The following is a 9,022-nucleotide window of genomic DNA, read 5'->3' as shown; positions in this document are numbered from 1 at the left end:
GTTCCTGCGTCTCCCGCGCGGGGATGGCGGCGGGGGCCGTCGCATCCCGTGGTGAAGGCGACCGGGAGCCCGCCCTGCTCTGTCTTTCTTGGGGGTCGGGGTCCCCATTCTCTCTCATTCGCCCCAGGCGCCTAGAGGCTGAGCCGGTCCGGAGGCGGGGCGAGCCAGCTGAGGCCGGGCGCGCGTGGATGACGTCACCGACGCGTGCCCCGTAGCCCGTAGTAACCCCGAGTCTGCGGAAGTGGAGACCTTCGGGCAGGCAGCTGAGACAGGTAACCCGCGCGCTCCCGGTTGGGTCCACGGTTCCTGCGTCTCCCGCGCGGGGATGGCGGCGGGGGCCGTCGCATCCCGTGGTGAAGGCGACCGGGAGCCCGCCCTGCTCTGTCTTTCTTGGGGGTCGGGGTCCCCATTCTCTCTCATTCGCCCCAGGCGCCTAGAGGCTGAGCCGGTCCTGGGGACCGGGATGAGCGGCCAGTCCTGTCCATGTCCAGCTCCGCTCTCAGGAGGTGATGGGCTCCGGCTCTCCCCGCCGGCGCACACCCTCCCTCAGCCTGCAGCTGCTGCCTCTGTCCTCGCGCCTCCAGGCCCGTCTCACCCAGCCCCTCCGCCCCCAGCCCGCAGGTGCACCTCCAGCCTTGCCTTGTCGAAAGAGGCGGAACAGTGTCCGATCCCGTTCATCTCCGCCTGCAGCCACCGCCACACCGTGCCCGCCCCAGGGTGCTCACTGGGTGTTGTTGTGCCTAGCGCGTCCGTTCGCTGTCAGGGTGGCCCTGTGCTCAGTACAGCAGGTGTTTGTTGGGTAAGGGGCGGCGCAGCCCTGATTGCAAATGACCCACCTGGGAGCCAATCACCTGTTGAGATGGATGTCACAGTGTTAACATTTCATTAACAGATGCTCCTGGTTCCTGGGTTTCTTTTTGGTTTCCAAGCAAAGATAACCACTGTTGCAAAGGTAACCCATCAAAATAAATAAACAAGAGAACCCCAGGAGGAATGTGTGGACCGCAAAACAAACAAAACCCAACAGTGCATATTCATATTGTTGATAAAGGAATATGGGCTATTTCGAAACCAACCAGAAAAGATATGGGAGGAGAAGGATTCTGAAACCTTTTATCTCATTGGTGGCTTGTCTTTTCTTGTACTTTTAGTATGTTCCATTTTTTAATAGGGCATATTGTTCTTCATATAATTCTGGGAAGCCTACCAAGTGACTTGCTCGTTGATACGTTTTGGTTGTTATTCTTGGGGGACAAAAAAGAATAAGTTTAGAGAATAATCGTAGTCACTCATTGTTGACTGTCTACTGCTATATTCCAGTGTGTTCAACACTTTGCATGCGTGTTCTCCTTTGCCCACATTGGGAGCTAGGAATTATTATCCTCAATTTACAGAGAAGAAAAGAGACTCAGTTATGTGAAAAACTTGCCCAACATTCATAGTAACTAAATGGTGGACCCAAGCTTTAAGTTCAGGTTTCCTTTCTAATACCTTTAGTATTAAGTTCTCATATCTGGAATTCAAACCTGGAAAACTTAATTTATGATCTTTCTACACACATACATGCACGCACACATGCACACAGACCATCCTTAAGAATGAGCTAAATGGCAAATAAGATTGCTCAGTCTGACCCTTTTGTTTGGCGCCTTCAGGGAATGAGTAACTATAGATAGTTGAAAGTTTTACCCCTTTAGAAATGAAAATTATACTTTTACTGTTTTGGATAGAGAAATATCTATTGTTCTAAACCAGTGGTCGGCAAACTGCGGCTCGCGAGCCACATGTGGCTCTTTGGCCCCTTGAGTGTGGCCACGAAGTTTCAGTCTCACTGTACGTGTGTGCCCGCACGTGGTATTTTGTGGAAGAGCCACACTCAAGGGGCCGCAGTTTGCCGACCACTGTACTAAACAATTCCTTCTTAAACACTAAATATACTAAACATTTTAATTTTCCCTATCTCAGAACAGTCATTATGAATGCCACTTACTGTGTATTATGATGATTTCCTCAAACCTATTATTATATTTGACTCACAAATTGTTTTGTATTTTGAGTTTGCCTGTATTTTACGCTGTCCCTCCTCATGTCAACAAGAGATAGTAACCATTGTAATTAAAAGCAGGAACTGGGGAACCACACTTCCAGGATTCAGGTCCTAGCTCAACCAAGTATATAGCAAGATAGTGGGCCAGGTCAAAGTACTTGACCTTGCTACACCTCAGTTTCTTACTTATGAAATAGGAATAGTGACACTTTTCTCACAAATTGTTGTGAGGATAAAATGAGTTAGTATATGTAAAGAGCTTAGAATAAACCAGGCTTATTGTAAGAGCCATATAAGTGTTTGCTGATACAGGGTGGGGTATTAGCAAATACAGTTGTGAGTATGCAAAACAGTTTATTGTTATATTATTAGTTATGGATTGTATTTTTCCATACAAAAAACTGTAAACATACTTTTGCCCCGCTCTGTTATTATTAGTCTAGTTTTGACCTTAAGTTCTTTGAATATTGCATTCTGCCTCTTTGGAAATTGTTATTCCTTGAGTGATAGTTGATATATTGTAATTACTAGTTTACTAGAGAATTAAATAATCCTAACTTGAATCCCTTACCCTAAGCCGTTTTAGGAAAATATTAATTTATTAAGTTCACGTTTATTGTTTTTGTACTGCAGTAAGACTTTTTCTTGGGTGTTTGGAGTAAATATCCAAATATATTACTTTATTATATGTATCAAAATAATGGACTTGTAATTTCTGTTTTGAATTTGGGTTATATTTCCATGGTTTAAATTGTGGTTTACCAATACATGAAACCCTCTCTACTTTTGAATCGAATGTCACTTGTTTACATATCCATTTGTGGTGCCCTGCACAGGTGTACTTTTGTACTCATGTTATCATGATCCTATGTGGATAACTACCTCTTTACAAACCCTCCATTATGCATAGGCCATTCCTAAAGGTATCTCTTCAGTATAGTTCTCTTTCTCTTTCCATTCAAGGAGCCAAAAAAAAAGGATGTTATCAACAAAGTGAAATAATGTTCCTTATGAAATTTTCAAAGTATGTACCCATTTCAGGAGTGTATTTTAAACTAAGGCCAGCTAAGAGTTAATACTGACTCATTTGGTGTCCATAGTTAGGAACTTGAGAGTAAGTGATCTGTCCTTTATTTTAAGACCGTTAAGGCTCATGCTAAAACTTCCTGTTGAAATATAGGCTATATATTTTTTTTAAAGTATTTTTTATTTATTTCAGAGAGGAAGGGAGAGGGAGAAAGAGATAGAAACATCAATGATGAGAGAAAATCGATTGGCTGCCTCCCACACGCCCCCTACTGGGGATTGAGCCTGCAACCTGGGCATGTGCCCTGACCAGAATCGAATTGTGACCTCCTGGTTCATAGGTCTATGCTCAACCACTGAGCCATGCTGGCCGGTCATATTTCAACCATTTTTAAGTGTGCAGTTCACTGGCATTAAGCACATTCATAATGTTGCTTAAGTATCACTATCTTCCCCTTCCAAATTTTTAATTATCCCAAGCAGACACTCTGTACCCATCTATAATAATAAAAGCGTAATATGCTAATTATACCGGAGGACCTTTCAGACGGCTCCTGGTTCATAGGGACTCTGTACCCATCTATAGCCTGTTGGCGGCCAGAGGGAAGCCTGGGTCTTGGGTGCCAGAGGGAAGCCGGTGCCAGCAGCCGGGGGAAGAAAGGCCTACTCTTGCATGAATTTCATGCATTGGGCCTCTAGTTAAATAATAAATCCCCATTCCCCCAACCTCCTCCACGCTCTAGCCCCTGTTAACCCCTGTTCTACTTTCTGCCCCCAAATTTCCCTATTTTAGGTACCTCATATAGGTGGAATCATGCACTATCCTTTTGTGTCTGGTTTATTTCACTTAGCATGTTTTCAAGGTTCATCCATGTTGTAGCATGTATGAGAATTTTATTTCTTTTTATGGCTCAATAATATTCCATTGTATATGTATACCATAAGATATTGTTTGATGCATATTGAATTATGCTTTTTAAAATTTTCCTTTATTTTTAAGTTTATTTAAACTAAAAATTAAAAAGCAACATTTTACCCATTTCTTCTAGCCCCCTTCACCTGCCACTGGTTGCCACCAATCTATGAGCTTGCTTTTTTTTAAAAAAAAAAATAAATTATTTTTTGGTTCCACATATAAGAGAGACCATATGGTATAAGTCTTTCTCTGTCTTATTTCACTTAGCATAATTACCTTGAGGTCCATCCATGTTGTTGCAAATGGCAATATTTCCTGTTCTTAGGATAAATATACACAAGTGGAATTGCTAGATCATATGGTAGTTGTATTTTTAATTTTATGAGGAACCTCCATACTATTTCCCATAGTGGCTGCACCAACAGTGCCCAGGGTTCCCTTTTCTCCACATCCTCAGCAGCTTCTATTATTTTTAGTCTTTTGATATTAATCATCCTAACAGGTGTGAGGTGATAGTTCACTGTGGCTTTGATTTGCATTTCCCCTGATGATTAGTGATTTGGGGCATCTTTTCATGTACCTGGTGACAATCTATATGTCTTCTTTGGAAAATGAGACTTGCCCATTTTTAACCAGATTTTTTACTTTTGATTTGTATGTGTTCTTCATATATTTTGGATATTAAATCCTTCTCAGATATATGATTTGCAAATATTTTATCCCATTCAATAGGTTGCTTTTTTATTTTGTTGATTTTTTTCTTGCTGTGCAAAAGCTTTTTAGTTTGAGTAGTCCCACTCGTTTGTTTTTGCTTTTGTTGCTTTTGGTGTCAGTTTTAACAAATTATGGCCTAGGCCTGTGCCAAGGAGTTGACCACATATGTTTTCTTCTAGGAGTTTCTTGGTTTCTTCAAGTCTTATGTTAAAGTCTTTATTTTGAATAAGTTTTTGTATGAGTAAAATAGGGGTCCATTTTTGTTCTTTTGCTTGTGGCTGTCCAGTTTTCCCAGCATCATTTATTGAAGAGACTGACCTTTCCCCATATATAGTCTTGACTCCTTTATCATAAGTTAATTGGCTATATACAGGGTGTCCCAAAAATGTACACACACTTTGAATAATTTAAAGGCAGTATTTATTAAAATACATTTCATTTTCAAAATGAAATAGAATCTACAGACATGGGGTATATACATTTTGGGGGGACGCTCTGTATGTGTGGGTTTATTGCTGGGCTCTCTATTCTGTTCCATGCATCTATATGTCTGTTTTTGTGTGAATTATGACTCTTTATACTTCTCATTACATGTGGTATGAATTTAACACTTGGTGATTTGATTTGACTGTGAGCCACTGGAGGATAGGAATGGAAATATCAACTGGAATACATTTATTATTGAAGTATGAACAAAATGCCTTTCTCCCCCTCACTCTCTCTCCCTCCCCCTCTCTATAAAACCAGTGAAAACATATCCTCCTGTGAGGTTTTGTTAAAGATTGAGATTTGAACCCATGCTGTGTGGCTCCAGAGCTGGTTTACCCTAAATTCTGAGTTGACCCTTAGACCAGTATCAGCTTTGCAATGTAGATTGTTTTGCTTCCCACGTTCTTCCTCTATCCTCTCCTTTCACATGATCTTTGAAACAAAACATCACTTCTTAGTAGGCAAAGGAAGAGCAACTGAACCCAGGCCGTCAAAAGGGCTACAGGTGCCTCTCGTTTGATTGGGGTTGATATTGCATATTAGATCCAGGCTGCATTTTCACAGCTTAGTTCATATCACCTTTCTCTGAGAGCCTCGTCTTTGAAAAACAGATCCTGAAACTTTTTATGATCTCATATTGCGTATATGTTGTGTGGGTGTTTGACTTTTAGAATATTGAATGCTTCCCACACTACTGTTCTGTGGATAGAAAGAGCTTTTTGTTCATGATGTTGTTATTGACTGTCACAATAGTTTATGGCACACTCACTTTGTCGTTACATTACTCTGTGTTGTTTGATTTCCAAAGAAATTATTTTGAAATCAATTTCATTATGATTTTCCCTGGATTTTTTTTTTTTTGCTTACATTTTATTTTTTTTGACGCTTGCAACTGAAGGTTTAATTTTTGAAACTGATGGGAATAAGGATATGCTTGATACATTTTGGCAGCAAAGGAGACATATCTGCCTCTTTTTTTTTTTTAAATATATTTTATTGATTTTTTACAGAGAGGAAGGGAGAGAGATAGAGAGCTAGAAACATCGATGAGAGAGAAACATCGACCAGCTGCCTCCTGCACATCTCCTACTGGGGAGGTGCCCGCAACCCAGGCACATGCCCCCGACCGGAATCGAACCCGGGACCCCCCAGTCCGCAGGCCGACGCTCTATCCACTGAGCCAAACCGGTTTCGGCCATATCTGCCTCTTTTGGCACCAATAGTATCTTGTGTATGTAGCAAGTTTGGTGCGTATTTGAAGGCATGAACTGTTTGAACAATGTCTGGTAGAAATAGAGCTATAGAATGAATGCTACGGTTGAAAGGATCCTTTGATTTATCTCTTTTACTCTTCATGCAGCATTTGGGAGTCTAAAGCCTGGGATGATTAAATGATTTGCTGATATACATACGGTGTTATAATCTTTTTTTTTTTTTTTTACAAAAAGAATACCAGTGTTCTGTTCTTTTGAATCATACCTCATGTTTGTGTAGCATCCTTATTTTTAAGAGTGGACTCTCAAGTTGTTTTACTCATATGTACTCAATTATCATTCTTCTTATAATGGTATGTTCTGGGTGAGAGATAATGACCTGAATTAGATACGTTGCAGAGAGAATGACCTGATATGGTGGATCCAAGAGATAGTGTAAATTGATAGGACTTCGCAGTTGTTTATGTGTAGGTGAAGGTAAGAAACCTGGGATGCTCCCCAGGGTTCTACCTTGGGTAACTGGGTACATGGTACTGTCATTCACTAGAAAAACTTGGGAGCGACCAGAGCAGGGTATGAATTTAAAATGGACAGAGCATGGATTGCATAGACAAGTGAGACAGATTGAAGGTAGAGCGACAGGACACACCAGCATCTAAGAAGTGGGAAAAGGAAGGGCTAAAGAGGTGGGAAGGCAGAGAGGTGGTCATGGTATTACAAATAACAAAAGAGGAGAGAATTTTAAGGAGGGCATGGTAATTTGTGTTACTGCTCCAAAAATAAGGCTGAAAGAACCCAATGAAGAATGGGTTCTAACAGAACATTAAAAAAATATTATCCACAGATATAGGTTGATCTAGGTTTTGTTATATCACAAGTGTTGTCATTACAAAATCGGAAGTAAGTGGGTGGCATTAAAAGCCTTGATATTTTTACTTGCTTATCATACAAATTATTTTATGGGAGCTGATTTATTTGGAATAGCATAAAAACCAGCTTTTTATCAAGGAATACCCTGTGATAGCTATATTCCCTATTGGTGATTAGCAATGATATTTTGTAATGTTACTTCTGTACTTAAGTATGAGGATTTTTAAGAAAAAGATTAATTTATTACCTCAATAAGGAGTGATAACCAGTGTTTCATATAGACCTGATTTGTTTTGGTGTTTAGGATCTAGCACCTCAAAGGAGAAATGGGTTGCTTTTTCCAGCCATGAAAACGGACATTCATACTAAATATGAAAATGAGTCAGAAGGCAGTATTTTGTCAAAGAAGCTGCACTTTATAAAGCAGCAGCAGCAGCAGCACATCCCATCTCTGACTCTCTAGTGGTAGGTGACACTAAGCTATCTGCGTGCTCAGTCTGCAACCGCACTCAGTACCTGACAAACCTGATTCTGCAGTGGTCACATTGGGCCAATGGATGCCCAAGGACCTGGACTATCATTTGTAACAAATCTCTTTGATTCAGAACATGGCTTAATATATTTGCTAATAAAGAGAGAGCTTTAGGTTCTGGAAATACAGTACATGTAGGGTTTAGTCATTTTCTTACAATAATTTCAAAAAGTCATACGTTTTATACTACATGGTAAATTATTAATGTTATGCAGTATTTGCAACATTTAACCAGTTTATGAATAACAATTTCAAAACATCCTTCCCTATTGGCGTAGTTCTGTATTCATTTTTCAGGTTTATACTTTTTTCTTAAGCATATAGCAAAGTCTCAAAATAAATAAATTGTTTAACCTTACCTTTAAAGCTTTGTAAATAACATGGACCCCCCTCCCCCAAATTGTCAGTTATATATCCAACTAGTGGCCCGGTGCACGAAATTCGTGCACATTAAAAGGCGATTAATTGGAGGAAATATTTTAATATTGCTATTTGCCCTTTCTTTATAATAGAAATGTCAGAGATGAAAGAAAATTAGTAAAATGTATATGAAAATCTTCCTCCTGTCAGAGTCTGGGGTGCACCACGGGACCCAGAGTAAGTCCCTGCCCCACCCACATGCGCTTCAAAATCGCGCGAGGCCCAGACCCAGCTGCCCCTCCCCCCCATTACCCATCAAGCTCTGCCAGGCGGGGGTCGCAGCCTCAGGTCCCCCGGCCCGGGGCAGGGTGCACGGCCTGATGTCCCCTGGCCGGGGCCAGAGCAGGCAGAATGCCTTAAGGTCCTCGTCAAGCCCCGTCAGGCAGGGGATGTGGCCTGAGGTTCCCCATCAAGCCCTGCTGGGCGGAGGGGTGGGGGGCGTGACCTGAGGTCCCCTGTCAAGCCCTGCCAGGTAGGGGGCACAGCCTGAGGTCCCCCGGCCTGGTACCATGGTGGGGGGCACAGCCTGAGTTCCCCTGTCAAACCCCACGGGGGTAGGGGGGAGAGGGCACAGTCTCAGGTAACCTACTGATTGCTCATTAAGACTTGTTATGGGAACTCGGCCTCTGCTGTGGGTGCAGCCATCTTGTGTTATGGACACTCCCCCTTTTCTGTGGGTGCTGCCAGCTTTGTGGTGGAGTGATGGTCAATTTGCATATCCCCTCTTTATTACATAGGAAATTATTTATTTACAATCCTCACCTAAGGACATACTTTCTTTGATTTGAGAGAGA

The 9,022-nt window shown here is 41.8% G+C and overlaps 1 protein-coding gene across 1 annotated transcript in view; it reads left to right on the top strand.

Moving 5' to 3' along the window:
• Nucleotides 1-195: 195 nt before the first annotated feature.
• LOC102772336 (chromosome unknown open reading frame, human C9orf3) overlaps nucleotides 196-9,022 on the top strand; it is a 341,200-nt gene continuing 332,373 nt past the window's right edge. The window contains exon 1 of the mRNA XM_015564262.1: nucleotides 196-272. The gene's annotated coding sequence lies outside the window, so the exon portion shown is untranslated. The remainder of the gene's footprint in view (nucleotides 273-9,022) is intronic.

The sequence above is a fragment of the Myotis davidii genome, unplaced genomic scaffold (genome assembly GCF_000327345.1).
Source record: "Myotis davidii unplaced genomic scaffold, ASM32734v1 scaffold190, whole genome shotgun sequence".
NCBI lineage: Eukaryota > Metazoa > Chordata > Mammalia > Chiroptera > Vespertilionidae > Myotis > Myotis davidii.
Note: the sequence above shows the minus strand (reverse complement) of the source record. Positions and strands in the feature narration are given on the sequence as shown.